Raw genomic sequence first — 17,011 nt, forward strand, 5'->3', positions numbered from 1 at the left:
ATTCAAATCCAAATGAAAGAGAAAGGGTCTGTTAAAAGCTGTAGTGTCTCTTCTGCAATAAATCCTTGTGGTATCCAAGACGGTTAAATAAAAGGACACAGTTTACACAAATTAATTGTAGAAATTCTAGGTGAATTTTCTGTAGAAAGTTTTTTCCTATAATGGATATAAAATTTATTAATGTGTTAGATGAGCATTCATCAGGAATGTCCCATTCAATCTTAGTCATTTCATTTCTGCATGAATGCACCACTTAGGTTTGGAGTTTAATAAAAACTAGTTTTGATCTTAAAATTTTTACTTTCTAAAAAAGATATTTGAACTTAAAAATATCCTACGATTCTGAAATGGAAAACTGAAGATCACTTATTCACATCAGGTAATAAAGTTTTTAGAATTTGTATCGGTTCAACAGCTACACAAGGTGAAGTAAAATAAAAGGAACTGCAAAGCTCAACCCCATTCACCACCTTGAAAGAATGCCCACTTGTAATCCAAGAAAATTCAGTCTTGATGGTAGGGGGAGGAGTGTCTAAGGAGACCTCAGTAGCTTGGAGACAGGCCATGTGTGTGTAAATACTTGAGTAGCAAATGATAAGGAAATGATGAATATAATATATAAACAGAATTGTTTCTAAATAGAATGTTTTGCCAACTTTTTCTATACACCATCAGCTGCTCTATGAAACTGTACAAACTGTGCGCCTGAGTATTAATCTATTAAAGCCCAGCCTTTCAATAAACACTGTTAGTTAAAATCCTTTTTGTACTCGCCAGAAATAGCTTACATAGTAAGCACAGCAAAGCTATTAAAATTCTTCTGAAGTGACCATATTTAATGAAATCAATCTCAAACGGGAAATTGACATTTAAATAATGTTTGGCGTATTTCATAAATTTACACCAAAAAGTTATCCATCTACAAAGGACTAAGTTTTTTTTTTAATATAATCTTCTGCCAATTTTAAAACAGAAGTTAGCCGTAACATATAGTGTTATTTTCAGTCTAATCCCCGTACAGTATAAAAGCGTTCTTTGTTTTGTTTGGGAGGGGAGGGGAGGGGAGGAGAAGGGAAGGGTTAATGCAATTATTTTCTGACTGCGGTTTTAACAAACAAACTTTAGATACTGGAGTCTTTAAATTCCCTTCTGTTTTTTCATTCAAGATCACATGAAGTATTCTAAAAGGAAAAGGATAAAAAAATGAAGTCAACTCTTTAGAGTTTACATTTAGGGAACACATTTTCAGAAGCAGATGTGCGCTTCTGACAGAAATGTATGTGTGCACACATACACAAAACCAGCACACCTAATGCACAAAGCACAAGTGCAAAGTCAGTGACCATGGAGCTAGGGAAATGGGCACACAATCAAACACCCCAGTCATAGAGATGCAATTCTTAGTTGGTCAAAATTGCTAGATGTTTGCACACTTTCTATAATTATGCACTGGCACATCTTGAAATCAAGAATGTTCCAGGTAGCACCTTTAGGAATAAGGGCATCTAACAGGTCATTTAAAACACCGAAGCATCAGACATTTTAGATACAGTGAGGTGCAGCTACATCCACACTTGAACATGTTAGCTTATAAATTATTGGTAAAGCTACAATTATGTCATGGAGGTCACAAATTGTGTTTTACTTTTTCTGCGTTAGCTGCTGTGGGCAGCTCCTGCAGCTCCCAGTGGCTACGGGCGGCCCTCACATCTGCCAGTAGCTGTAAAGGGAGAAGAGGTCTACAGATGAAACTGAGCTTCAACCATCATTAATTCTCCCTCCAGAGAGACTATTCCTCAGGAACTTGAGGAATTCAAAGCAGATTTAAAGGGAAGGATCTAGGAGGGAATTGCTGAGAAAGTCAGGGCTACATACAATATAACCAGATTTAATACACTTGAATTGTATTTGGAGAATGTCAGTGGGTCTCTCACTGGGAACTGGTGACCTTTTAAGGCCAGACTGAAATCTCCCTCTACAGCAGTTTAGGTATAGAATAACCATGTCACTGTCATTACCCAGAACATAAAGGTAAAGCCTTTGGTCTTTTATTTAAGAGGCTTACTTACCTTTGGTAAATGTAATATGTTTAAATGCATGACTACTTGTCAAGTATATACAGTACAGTTTACCTATTAACCAGACTCCCTGGATATGTCCTGTCTTGAGTGGCGTCTCTGGGTGCTACCACACTAATCATAAATAATCAAGCATCTGAGAATGAAGGTGGTTATATCACAATCATGGGTATCAGAAAGTTACATACAGAGCAGAAGTGTTTTAGCTCCTTTAAATTGCAGGTTGTTTGGCTTTGGTAGATGTGGCTGTAGGTGTATCTGGTGGCCCATGTGTTTTTCACCTGTTTGGTAAATGTGCAAGTCATGCTATTATCAGGTGAATTAGGTGCACCACTTTCACAGGGACGGCTTAGGCTTATTCTAAGCAAATAGGATTGAAAGGCCCACACAAGTTATTTTCAGACTGGTGCACTCCTAACTAAGATGTGTGCTAGCCAATATCTGCACCCATACAGAAAGGGACCCAGCTAGACATCATATATTCAGCTCCATATTGGCTGCCTGGTCGGCCATTGCCACACCAAAGAGGCAGCAATGAAACAGGGTTTACGCTACACCTGAGTTAGCCAGAGGTAGAGAAGATGTGCCAGAGAGTTTGGGACTGTGTGTGTGTGTAGGGGAATAGGGGACACACTGGGCAAGAGCAGGGAGGAAGCTAGGAGAAACAGAAATCCTAGACCTGTCGGTACTGAGGCAGATGACCGACAGAGCAATAATGTGTGAGGAGCTGAAAAGAGACCAGTTATGGCCAAGTGGCTGTAGCCCTAGAATTTTTGGTAATGTCATTGCTTGAGACTCCTCTGAGCCCAACACTGGGGACACCAATTGCCCCATGTGTAGCTACTCTCTTTAGTGAGCTTATTAGGAGCACTAATTGCTAGCTGTTTTTTGAAGGAATGACAGCACTAACAGACCATGCCGGGGTACTCAGAATTAGAAGTTTCCATCTGTTCTGTGTATTGTGGCCTATACATTCCACCAGACCTCTAAGGCTACTCAGACAAACAATACAGCTTACAAAAATGGGAAATCTTCTTTCAATTAACATGCTAGTCTGCAGTGTCAAACAGTGTTTTGAACATGTTGAAACAAACCACTTAGAAATTTCTAAAAACTAAGTTTTCTTCAGCCAAAACTATTTCCCAAATTCAACTCAAATTCACAAACAGTTTTCATGAACTGGAAAAAAAATTATTTTTTTTGTCAAGTTTACTCTTGTTAAAAAATATTTCACACAGATCTATCAGTGATGTTGTAGGGACTCATGCTCTAGTTTGGTTTTGTTTTCATAATTACAATGGCCTGAGCAATATTTGTGCATTTGTGCATACAATCTGTGTTGTAGTAATTATAGAGAAGGTTAATCCACACAGAATTTTTCCAAAAGTTACTTACCTAACTGCTGCAGTGGGGGGGGAGGGGGTAGATATTTTTGAAGAGCAAAGATCTAGAGATAAAAGTCAACTCTGATAGTACTAAACCACCCCCACTCAAAGAAGAGAATGAATCACTAGAGGTAGGAAGTCACTTTCTCTCACAAATTCAAAAGCCTGGCCTTGCACAAACAGTATAAAGACACAACTATCATTAAAAATTCAAAATTTACAGAGACTATTCAGCATGAAACCAAAGTTATATTCCAGGGATTGGCAACCTTTGGCATGTGGCACGCCAGGGTGCTAGTTTGTTTACCTGCTGCATCCACAGGTTCAGCCGATTGTGGCTCCCACTGGCCGCAGTTCACCGCTCCAGGCCAATGGGGGCTGCAGGAAGCGGCGCAGGCTTACCCTGGCAGGCCATGTGCCAAAGGTTGCCGATACGCAGAAAATTACCATGTTCTCAAATATTATTTTAGGCAAATGCTCCTTTTTTATGGTCCCAAAGCATGCACTATATACGCTACTATTCCATAAACATTCATTTTATTGAAATATAAAATATTTTTAGAATGTTAAATTAACTTTTTTTTATTTATTTATTTTTTTACTATTCCTTCTTCCTCTTCCCTTATTCTTGTCTCTGTCTTTAAGTGTCTGTATTTGTTCCAGGGCTGAGCTTAATTCAGATACAGGAATACAAAGATGCCTATCTATAGAACACTGCCCTTTTCAAAGACACAACCACCACTGTCATAAGTAGATAGGTAAGGTAAGGGTTAAGTTTCTTTTACCTGGAAAGGGTAACCAAACACCTGACCAGAGGACCAATCAGAGAACTGGATTGTTTAAAGTCAGGGGCGGGAATTTGTATACTCGGGGTCTTTTTTGTTTTCTCGGCTGTGAGTAAACAAGGTTTCCTCCTAACTCCTTCTTATTTCAAATATTATACCAAAAGTCTGTGAGTACAAAGGAACCCCAAAGCAATTCGGCTATGAGGAGCTTTGGGTTGTACGAATAGATGTGGATGGCTGTGTCTTTTGTTGTTTTCTCGGCTGTGAGTTAACAAGCTTCCTCCTAACTGCATCTTATCTCCAAGTGTCTCCTACACATCTGTGAGTACAAAGGAACCCCAAGCAATTCGGCTATGAGGAGCTTTGGGTTGTATTTACATGTATGTGGATTGGTTGGACTGGTTTAATCGGGCTATCTTTTAAATCAGACTGTTTCTTCATATTTTCTTATAAGCAAGAGCCTGTACTGATTTTCTTAATGCAAGATTATTGTTTTATATTTTCTTTCTTTTTTTTTATATAAACTTTTCTTTTAAAACGTGTGGAAGTTTCTTTTCCTAGGGAGGCAAAGGGAAGGGAAAAGCCAGGCTGTGGGCTATTTTCCTATTGCTTTCAGGGAAAGAGCAGGCTACGGGGAAAGAGAAAAAGAATCACCTCTGTATCAGGTATCTGTCTCCCTCACGGGAAGGCAGGCACGGGGAAAGGCAAAGCCAAGCTGTTGGTATTTTGCATCTCAATTGTCCTGAGGGCAGAGAACGCTTATCTCTTGGGAAGCAGAGAAACCGGTTTCTTGATACTTGCAGGCTAGACCAAGAGGCAAGCCTGGGAAGGAGGGGGGAAGGGGTTTTCTCCCCTGCTTTTAGCATCCAAGGGATTTGGAATCTGGGTGTCCCACCAAGGGAGGGTTGGGGACACCAGAGAGAGGAAAGGGGGGATCAGGCCCTATCAATTCCTGATCTGGTGGCAGCCTATCAGATCTAAGCTAGAGATTAAGCTTAGAGGACTTCATGCGAGTACCTCATATTTGAACTCTAATATTCAAATCGAGGAATAATACTACGACAACCACTTTTAAGAACTCCTTGCCTAACACCTATTCGTTCATGAGTCTGTATTCTTCCAGTTCATTCAATCCATTACACATCACCTATTGATGCATCAAATAGATCTTTCCTATAGACGGTACTTTCTAGTTGAATTTCTCAAGCATACGTTATATTTGTATTAACTCATCTTCACTCACCATTTCAACTTAAATAACTAATAAAATTTAAAATAGATAAGCCTCTTTCCTCTAATTTGTGGTCACGAGGATTGTTAAGTAGTATATTTGTATAATTCAGATGTTAAAAATACATTGTTTAAATTATCTTAAAATAGACTACCACTCACTGTAAACCAAGATTGTGTTAATACTCTAGAATGCACACTATTTTCCTAGTTACAGTATATGTTCTTTTGTTTAATGTTAAGATTTTTTTAAATTTATGTAGTATTCAAAGACGCTAGGAATGTTCTTTATTAAAAGAGAGCAACAGGGAAGTTGTATTCACAGCACTTTCCTATTTAAAGAGTCACAGAACTCTAATACTTCAGTTCCTCCCTGTATTGTATTAGCAAGGCTTACAAACATAAACAAATATTTTTCCCCAGTTCATATATTTGTCAATGCTTTGAGTAGACAGAATAGTGAAACTTACTAACCAGATCTGTCCTGCTCCTATGGGTCTTTTACTCAGCAACAAAGGAGACAACAGCATTTTTAAAAAACAAAACAAAACAAATATACAGTAGAACCTCAGAGTTTACAACACTGACTTAAAAGAACTTTGAAACTTTCCCTTTATTTTTAGTAGTTTATATTTAACGACACTGTACTGTATTTGGGGGTTGTTCCCTCCCCTCCTTTGGTCTCTGCTGCTGCCCAGTTGCATACTTCTGGTTCCAAATGAGAGGTGTGGCTGATTGGTCAGTTCCTAACTCTGGTGTTTGTACTGTAACTGTAAAACCACAAAAGCTGACTAGAGACATGGAACTATGCAACTATTTTTTAACTGACTAGATTTTGAGTTGATCATGTCTCTTTACATTAGATTTTATATATTATGTGACACAAAAGCACCCTATTTCTCAAATCTAATGCACTTGTAGGGTAGAAGGGGCTAGGAGGGTCAGAGTTAGAATCCCACATCATGGATGAGTAGCAACATACGCTCACTCTGAATAGCTAGAGGTTGGGGGGGCTCACAGGATTTTATTAATATTTTATTGGTTATCTATAGAAATAAATATACTGTTTCACTGTAATCGAGCACATATCTTATTTTACTATACCAGTCTGGAAAGAGGAATGTGTTTTGGGTTTTTTTGTTTTTTTTTTTTTTTAAAAGACATGCTACTTTAGTTTGAATGCAAGACAACCAGTATTTGACTGTGATAGAATTGTAAAACCTATTCTACCATTAGTTAAGAGCCTAATTAACCAGATGGAAATGTTATTCCCATAATTACATAACCACCTGTAGACCTCTACAATCTAAGCAATATTAACCAACAAAAATAGTATATATATAGATTTCTTCTTGATACAAGAGTCCTTTTAGAAATGCACATAAAACATACTAAATGAAATCTAACTCCTTTTACCCACAGCGGTAGAAAGCGAGAAAAAAAATCCAGCAATATTCTTTACATTTTAATGCCTACATCAAATATTAAATAGAGAAAATCTTGGTCACATTATATAATTCAGGATATAAAAATCTCATATATTAGATCAGGGTGTGCTGGGAAGACTGTTCTCATAAAATTTGTTGGCATACTATGGAAGATTGTTAAGATCCTCTTAATCGCCTCCTTCTCAGTCATGCATCATGCCTCCCTTTATTTATTTTAAATCAAAATGTGAAATATCTAACCATACATTTCTAACAGAAAAGCAGCTGTGTTTTATTTTCCTTTTAAAATGCTCTAAGCAGCTGGAAAAAAAATTCTCTTATACCTCTCTATTCCATGCAGAACATGGGTCCTTCACCAATGCCTTCCTGCTTTGCCAGACTCCTGCTGCAATCTTAGCTTCTTCCCATTTCATTCTGAAGGCTTTCAATTCTGTTTCTGTTGTGTGTTTCCATATTTTCCTTGGTCCACCTCATCATTTCCTGCCCTCAGGGTTCCAGCCCAATACCTGTCTTACTATGTTATTTCAATCTTTCTACGGTGTATGTTCTCTCTATTTTCATTCCATAATTTCCTGTCCTATCAGTTTGTTTCATCCTGCTCCAGAGTTCTTAGTCTGATTTTTTTTAACTGGTCATTTGATATTGAGACAGCTGTTAATGAAAACTTGGAGTTTAGATAGTAAGGTCTTAAGTCTACAATTTTAGCACCATATAGTGAAGTTGGTCTTACAATGCTGTTAAATATTCCAAGTTTAGTTTAGAATTTTGGAGGGTAAGATTTCTGTTTCTCCAGATCAGCTTTAGATAGTTACAAAAGCACATCTGACTTTCGCTATTCTAGCTTTAATGTCTGTTAGACCAGTTTTAGTTACGTTGCCAAGATGTGTGAAATATCAGACCTCTTATGTACGAGTCCTACAAAGCTTTGTTGGTGTTTCTTGTAGTGTTTTGCTTCTCATGGTTTTAGTTTCCTCAGCGATGATTTTCAACCCCACTAATTGTGCATAAGCCTAGAGATCGTTTGTTTCGGCTTGCATGTCTCCATGGCTATGGGATAACAAGTTGATGTCATCTGCAAATTCAAGGTCCTCTAACTTCTGGGTAAAAGTCCATTCTATGCCCCTTGGTTGTTCTGTGGTATCTCTCATTACCCAATCCACTACCAGTAAAAAGATAATGGGTGAAATAAGACACCCTTGTCTAATAGCCATAGTAACCTTAAACAGCTTAGTCTGCTGCTGCTAAGAATGGCAATACTGGATCAGACTAATGATCCATCTAGCCCAGTATCCTGTTTTCTGACAGTGGCCAATTCCAGGAGCTTCAGAGGGAATGAACAGATAGATATTGCTTGCATGTCCTATTTTCATAGAAGCTTTGAATATGTTAATAAATTTGAGGGATTCCACTGCAGAATAGCGACTTCCATTAAAATGTCCCATAGACTATATCAAAGGTTTTTTGTAAAACTAAAATTCATATAAAGCAGTGACTGCCATTCAACGAACTGTTGTGAGATGATTTGACCTATATATGACTTCTCCTGTCCAAACCGTACCTGTGTCTGTTGTAACCTTGAATCTATCACTTTCCTTATTCCACTTAGAATAATGTGTGTAAATACTTTACTTGGGATAGACAGCAATTAAATGCCCTTCTAGTTTTCACACTGACTGAGGTCTCCTTTCTTTGACAGCTTCACTATGCTCCTTTTCCACTTGTTTGATTTTTTTTCTTATTCCCATATTTTTGTAAGAGGCCTATCAAAATGTCTATTGTGATGTTCAAGTCTGCCTTTAGAATCTCTAATGGAATGGTATCCAGAGCTCGTGACTGTTCGCTGATGCTGAAACAAAATAATCTATTTCAAATTTTGTTTCACACACACACACTAATTAATGCTTGATATTACCTAGTTATTATGCACCACTATTTACATTTTTCACTTTAACAATTTTTATTAAATTGTATGTCCTATTGCTTTTAGTACCTAGATACAAGATGGATACAAAAAAACAATGATTTTTCTCAAAAGTAAAACCAGATTTTATTTAAATTAAATACAGGCTTTTTTTTTTTTTTTAATTTGTTTAAAACAAATTTAGAAATTGACAATCGATAGTAAGGCCTAAACTTAATATAATTGAAATCATTGTAATAGATTAGGTATTAAATAAAGTAAATATTATAAATCAATCCATGTCTGCTGCCAACTTTTAAAGACAGACCACTGAACTTCTGGAAGTCACTGGCTAAAGCATGTGGAACAAGGGTTCATTGAAGTGCTAAACCAGCTATTGATAGCAATAGCCTCTTCTCCAGGCAGAGAGAGAATACTTTTATTTCAGTTTATTCATTTAGTTCAGTTCAATGTCTAGTTCATTCAAAGTTAAGAAACCAATGGGAACTGAAAAAACAGTAAAGCTTGTTTTCCTTCCCCAACCTATGAATCAAACCTGGGTATTAGAGGATGAAATAAAAGTTCTAAAGACTTCACAAATATGACTTCCTTTGTTTAATAAATCCGTTTTAAATGCAAAATATTTGGATAAACTTGTTCCTTATAGATCCAACATATTTAAAGTAGTTTAATTTAAGAAAAATGTAAAATGCTGGTGTGTTTTTAAGTTAATTTGAATTTCTATCCACAAAGAGGTTGATACAAATCACAACTAAAAATAGTTATCTAGTAACTAAAATGTTTCATTCACCATTTAACAATAAAAAATGTGTAACTTAAGAGTGAATAAATATAAGGTAAGCTGTATAATTGCATGAATAAGCGTGTGTGTGTGTGTGTGTGTACACACATACATATATCCATATCCATATATCCTCCTAGTTAGTGTAAAAATCTATATTTAGTTGCAAATCAACATGTTTTAATGGTTACCAACCAATGGAAATCAATCTTTCCTTGGAAAATGACATGATTAGAACTGACAGATTTAAGTCAAGGTGATTAAAATCAGCTATTTTAATCACGATTAAAATCAGAAAGCAGGAAACCTTGTTTTAAATAATCTATAATATACGTGAAAATTAAACATTTCAGGATAGAGCCAGTCCCTCCTCTTCAGCCCCTACATGTCGGTGCAGCAGCGTACCACAGATGTAAAGGGCATGGGGCAGAGAAAATTTTTCTACAATGCCACCACAGCCTAGAGTAGTCAAATGCCTCTATACTGTCACCCATGCATGCCCGAGCACAGGGACACACCAAAGGCAGTAAACCACAGGACCATGTGCTTTATAAACTCCAGGGTGCACTGAAGTTCAGACAGGCTAGGACTGATGAAGTATTTTACAGCAGCCCAAGCTATTATAATTTACTTTGGGGGCCATTCCGGTCACAGCACACAATACTGATGATGTAAAGGTGGTGTAATGTCACCTTTGATTCCCCTCTCCCAGTGAGCTGCACCTTCTGCTTTGCACTTCCTGGAAGCACAGCACATAACTAGACACTTCTTTCTACCGATTCTTTTCCTGTGACAAACATTCCTCCCTCTTCTCTGCGTCTCTCTCCTGTAAGCCAGCTCAAAACCACAGCCCATGCTCCTATTTCCTCCACTTCATTTAGTTCCTTGTTTGCGCCCTATCATCATAATCTAGGTTAGCATAAACATGAACGTACACAACACCAGGCAAGTGCTTAGGTTACTGTTGCCTCAGAGCAAACTGACAAGCCATACTTATGGCCCTAGAATTGCCACCAAAACAGAAAAGATCAACTAACCTAGGGAGGGGCTCCTCTCCCAGCCTGAACAGAGAAAACTACAGCTCTGATTTGAGAGGAGGCAAATAAAGAATAAGGAGAATTAAGCATAGGAATTACACTGTTAAATCAAAAGAGATAAAATATGTTGCGCAACTCAGCTAAAAATCGAACACTGGTATACATGCAGAGCAGAGTTACACAGCAAAACTACATCACATACTAGAATTTGACTGTCTCACTCTAGGTTCAAAGGCACCCAAGCAAAAAATACATATGTGCATCAACTATATCCAGTGTATGGGTAATGTCCAAAGGGAAGAAAATACCATATCATCCAGACACAGACTTCTCCAAGCAGCCTCTGATACATCCTCAGCAACTTTGCAGGGCTCCACCTTAGGGACAACCTTGCACCAAATATTCTCATGCAACTTTTTAAGCCTCTAATGAAGGTATCACTATATTCCACACCCAACAACTAACTTTGCTATGTCTTCACTGTGCACTAAGTCAGAAGATAAGTTAACCTGCAGAAGCTTTACCCACAAAAGCTCTGCCATATGCTGTTGTGCCCTGCATCCACAATAGTGCCTATCTGACCATGACTAGCTATCCAGGCACACATCCCAAGATTCAGAGTGCCACAACTCACTGTACCTGTTTATATTTGATTCACATAGTGTCATGAAACAAACTCATCTGCCCATTCTGGGGATTGTGGGAGGAAACTGTGTAGGCCCACAAAATTCATTTCCTGGTATGCCCTCCCTAGAAATCTGTCTCTAACCATGGGCTCTGTGTATATGAGAAAACCATCTCCCCTCTCTGGGGTATCCCTACGTTCTTTCCCTAAGCACAGATTCCTTTCTGCCCCACCTCCGTGTGGGCTGTGAGTCAGGGTCCCTCAACTGAAGTCTCCCACAGAATCCATGGCCACTCACTGAAAAGAGTCCTCCATTATAGGCAGTTGCTACAAACACATCTTGGGCTTTTGCTACCCTCAGGTAGAAATCACATAATAGAAATATTATGCAGTTGTCCTTAACGGCCTCACAGCATCCCCATTTTCAGGTGGGTTCTGAGCCTCAGCAACACTGAGCTGTGTATGAAAGTAGAGAAACTGCAAATTGCAAGCAGGAAGCTGAGCAGAAGCAGATTGATAGCCTGCTGCTGGACAAGGGGGCAAGTGACCATCTGCAGTTACCTCAAGGTAGCAGTACATTTTAACAGGTACCTCAGGGTCTGCCCTATCTCTAGGAAGCATGAACACAGAGCATATTAAGATTGAGCCTGAGTTAAGTCTGCAGCAAAGACAAGCAATTTGCAATAGTTACAGCAAGGGTCGGCAACCTACGGCAAGCGTGCCAAAGACGGCAAGCAAGCCGATTTTTAATGGTATGCTGCTGCCTGCCAGACTTCTAGCAGGCAGCAGCATGCCATTAAAAATCCTGCCCTGCCTAGCCCGGCCTGCTTTTCTCTGTTCTCCACTCCTCCTGGGCAAGGGGCAGAAGCTTGATCCTACAGGATCCCCTGCCTCTTCCCATAGTGTGCTGGGTTCCTGCCCCTCCTCCGCCTCTCTGTCCCTCCCTCCCTGCTGGCTGATCAGCTGATGGCCCTTGTGAGGGAGGGGGTCAGAAAGGAGCAGGGTCAGGGTGCTTGCTGTGCCTGGCAGAGGCAAAGAAGAAGCGGGGGCAGGGGTAGGGCCTTGGGGAAGGGGGAGGGAAGGTGGAATGGGGACATATTCCCTCCAGCCCCCTGCTCTGACTCCCCCTCATATACCCCCCAACCTTCTGCCCTGAACCCCCACACACACACACACAGCCCTCTGCCCTGAGGCCCGCACACCACCCAGGCCCATGCCCTGAGCCCTGTACCACGCACACACCCTAGGCCCCTGCCCTGAGCCCTGTACCCGCCCAGCCCTCTGCTTGACTCCTTCACACACCTTGACTCTGGCACCCCCACACATACCCAGTCCCCCTCCCCGCCCTGACACCTGCACCCCCTCACATGCCCCCAGCCCTGACTCTTGCATCCCCCCCCACACACCCCATGCACCCCCCACATCCTGACTCCTGCACCCCTGAACACCAAATGGTAGCTCCTGCACCCCCCTACATTCCCACCTGCACCCCTCACACCAAATGGGAACTGCCTGTGGGGATACTAAAGAAGGTTTATATTAGACATGGTTTATATGAAAAATGATTTATTGTTAGAAATGATTTAATGTTAATTAATACTTTATAACTAAAGGTTTACATTAGAAATAAATGTGATTCCCCAGATTTAGCCTCTAACCTGCAAGCCACCAGCTGTGTCTGTGTGAAGCCTGCTCACAGAAATACTTTGTATAAAACTTGTTAAAGGTTAATTGACTCTAAGTGCCCTTCTCTAAGGCTTTGTCTACACTTACAGTTTTGCAGCGCTGGCAGTTACAGCTGTGGTCGTTCAGCTGTGTACGGCCAGCGCTGCAGTTGTCCACACTGACAGCGACCAGCACTGCAGTGTGTCCACACTTGCACCAGTTGCACGCTGTTGTGAGTGGTGCATTGTGGGCAGCTATCCCACAGAGCACTCGTCCCTTTTGTCGCTGTGGGTTGTGGGAAGGGGACGGAGGTGCGGGTCATTCCGCTTCCTGTTCCAACGACCCGTGCTGCCAGGGAATCGGACCCCACGCTAAGAGGGCCCCACCCTTAGCACTTTTTTAATTTTTTTTTTTTTTTTTTTTTTTAAACTTACCCGTCCCAGCTGCGGTCTGCTCCATGGTCCCGCTTCTTTGAGTGAAGCGCCGGCGGGGCGGCATGGCCCCGCTCTCCCAGCTAGAGCTCCAGCCGGCTGCAGGGCTTGCGGCGCTCCGGCGGGGCTCCAGCCATGAGAGTGGGCGGCGGGGCTTTGTCGCACTCCGGCCAGGAGAGGGAGTCGCGGAGCTTGCCGCGCTCCGGCTGGAGTGCGGCAAGGCCGCATCGGCGCGGAGCATGGAAGCCCCGCTCTCCCGTCTGGAGCTCCGCCAGAGCGCGGCAAAGCCCCGCGACCCGGCTGGAGCTCTGGGCCCTTTAAAATAGCCCCCCTGAGCCCTGGGGCAGTGGGGGTATTAAAAGTCCTGGGCTCCAGCTGCGCTCTGCCACCCGGTCCTTCAAATAGCCGCCGGAGCCCCGCCTCCTCTTGCATTCCCAGCGCTCCCGCGGCTATTTTAAAAGGTCCCCGGAGTAGAAGGGTTTGGGGCTACTTAAGGGCTGGGGTTCCAGCTGCCTCTGCTGCACCCCATGACCTGCCCACACCAGTCTGGCCCCCTGCCTGCAGCCAGCTCTGCACCCCGTGCCACAGCACCTCTGCCAAACACCCTGTCCTGTCTCCAGCCAACCCTGCCACACCCCATCAGCCCTGCCCAAACCCAGCCAGTCCCCCACACTGCTGCCCACAGCGTCGCCACTCTGCCCACCCACCCCTGCCCTGTCTGTCACACTCGCTGCACCGCCCTGCGGCCTGAAGCATGCTGCCGCCCCACACCCCTTGTCTCCAACCAGCCCCAATCCTTGCCCTGCCTGCAGCCAGACCCACTCCAGTCAGCCCTGCCCTGCTCGCCACCCCTGTCATGCTGCCTCTCAGTTTCAGGCATTAACCCTGCAGGGAGCAGCTGGACCAACACATGTGCACACCCCAGGAGTGGCAGGGACCCACACATGTGAAACAGCAGTCATTAATAACCAATCAACAGCATATATGATGCAATATATTAATTTTATTATTCATATAGTTTATGAAAGTAAATATACATGAAAGAAATGAGAGGCTTTTACACATTCTGAGCATAGCACAGAGAGGCGCAGCTGCAGATAGAGATGGCGAGTTTCCCACACGCGGCTCACAGTGGAAGGGGGGCTGCACGTGGCTCACCTGGGAAGGATGGGGTGGGGGTTGCTTCACTGTGGAAGCCATGGGGTTCTGTGACTTGTGGAAAGCAAAGAGCAGCTACAGGAAATAACACTGAACCTTACACCCACATCTGCCACAGCAGCTACTCTCAGAGCCATCTTGCACATGCAGCTCACCTGGAAGGGGTGGGGGTGGGGCTGCTTCATCTGGAAGCCATGGGTTTCTGTGGCTTGTGGAAAGCAAAGAACAGCTACAGGGAAATCAATGGGCTATTCCACATTAGGCATGCTTGCAGGCAGCCATAGCCCCCCTGCTCCCAAACATTTGCATCCTTATAATAAAAGCTTCTTACCAGGAATAGGTCCTCTGCTGGTTCCTCACTACCAAATCCCAGCAGCTGCGATGGCTAGCTTCTTCCTGGCTGGAAATAGCTCCTGCCTGCATGACTCCTGGGGTCTCCAAACACCTCAGTTGCCTCCCTCTCGGGTTCCTCTACAACCTCCCCCTCCTCTCCAGGCTCTGAGCCCAGGGCAATGGAGTGCAAAGCGATGACCAGAGAGCTGAAAAGGAATGCTGGGATAAGTCCTAATACCCTGGAGGCCAATAAAATGCTGGTGAGTGTCCACACCTGATGACCAGCGCTGCATCACCAGCGCTGGTCTTCGCTACACGGAAGCAGACCCAGGTGTACAGCCAGCGCTGCAAACAGAGAGTTGCAGCGCTGGCTGAGCTTTTAAGTGTAGACACCTGCTAAGTTGCAGCGCTGTAACCCCTCGCCAGCGCTGCAACTTGCAAGTGTAGCCAAGCCCTAAGTGACACTTGTAATCACTACAAATAGAGACCTCCACCTCTGTAAATTCATTTTTATCTCACTTTATGTTCTTCTTTTAATTGTTAAAAGACGGGAGTCTCACACCCCAAAAGGTAAAGAACGTGATAATAATTAATTAAGATAAAGAGTGTATGTGAACGAGTGCCTAGTTTAAATGATGAATGAATGGTTAGGGATTTACCAGCCTGAAAAATTCAGTGTCGGCCGAAGAGGTGTCAAGTGGAATCAACCAGGTGACCCCCGAGGGCGAACTGGATCCACCCCAAGCACCTAACAAACATCTGACAGAATGGAGCCAGACACCTGCTGACTGATTCTGCAACAGCAGAATGACCACCCAGCACCTAAACAAACATCTGACAGAATAGAGCCAGCGACCTGCTGATTAATTGGCAAGCAGAATGAAACAACTCCCTGAACTAACATAGGGAAAAATTCCTGTAAAACTGGACTCTGAAGACTGAGGACTTTGAGTCTATGGTTCTGTGCAGCTCCAGGAGCATCAGGTGCACCTGACCCGGACTCGTCCACTCTTGTGTACAGGTACCTGCCAGTATTCTGTCACAAGCAACTTTAAGCTGGTAACTATAATATCTTCGAGAACTGTATGAATGATTATGTGAATGGATATATAGGAATAAGTAGCAAACAACGTTGTTTGCTGTTATCTTTTATTTTATTATGGTATTTACAATAAATGTGACAAATGTCTTGTCCCCTTTAATAAGATCCTGCTAGTTTTTATTGGTATAACATGCCCAGGTAAGTGCCTCCTGCATCACCCTGAGCCCCCTCCCTCATTCTAGCTCCTGGCCAGATCCTTCGCCCCCAGCCCTGTGTTCAATGCACTCCCACCCTCAGCTCAGTGCAGAGAGGAAGAGAATGGGCCAGAACCAGGAAGAAGGTAGGTACCCACTGTATGTGGGCAGGCCGGGACCCCAGATCAGCAGCAGGCTGAACGGGTCTGGCAGCCGGAATCTCGGCTGGCAGAAGCCGGCGGATGAAACCTCAGCCCACTGCTGGTCTGGGGTCCCAGCCGCCGACCTTGCACAGCCCACTGCCGATCTGGGGTTCTGGCTGCCAGACCCTTGCCAGTCGGGGTCCCGGCTGCGGGCCCCACTCAGCCCGCTGCCGGCCTAGATGAACAGAACCCCAGACCAGGAGCGGGCTGAGCGGGCCGGCAGCGTAAGATCAACATTTTAATTTAATTTTAAATTAAGCTTCTTAAACATTTTGAAAACCTTGTTTATTTTACAATACAACAATAGTTTAGTTATATAATATATAGACTTAGAGAGAGACACATTCGAACAAACATTAAAATGTATTACCGGTACTCGAAACCTTGAATTAAAGTGAATAAATGAAGACTTGGCACACCACTTCTGAAAGATTGCCGACCCCTGAGTTACAGCATCCAGAGAAGTACTGGACTTCGGCTCTGTTCCTGGAGCACAACTACTGCATTTTCATATTGACAAAGGGGTCTTGGAACAGGCACTAATATCCTGAACTGACAGACCAGATGGCATAGCAGTTCCTATGTTCTTCAGAAAGGATAGGTTCACAATGGGATTTGAAGAGCAACATGGTCCACAAGAAAAAAAGTGTACTTGCACCTCCAAAAGTAGGCTTTACTAAGGAGTTACAGAATGT

General features: G+C 42.7%; 1 protein-coding gene across 2 annotated transcripts in view; it reads right to left on the reverse strand.

The window, feature by feature from the left end:
- STIM2 (stromal interaction molecule 2) overlaps positions 1-17,011 on the reverse strand; it is a 144,029-nt gene that overhangs the window by 98,802 nt on the left and 28,216 nt on the right. The window lies entirely within an intron of this gene.

Source organism: Chelonoidis abingdonii, chromosome 5, assembly GCF_003597395.2.
Source record: "Chelonoidis abingdonii isolate Lonesome George chromosome 5, CheloAbing_2.0, whole genome shotgun sequence".
NCBI classification, from domain to species: domain Eukaryota; kingdom Metazoa; phylum Chordata; order Testudines; family Testudinidae; genus Chelonoidis; species Chelonoidis abingdonii.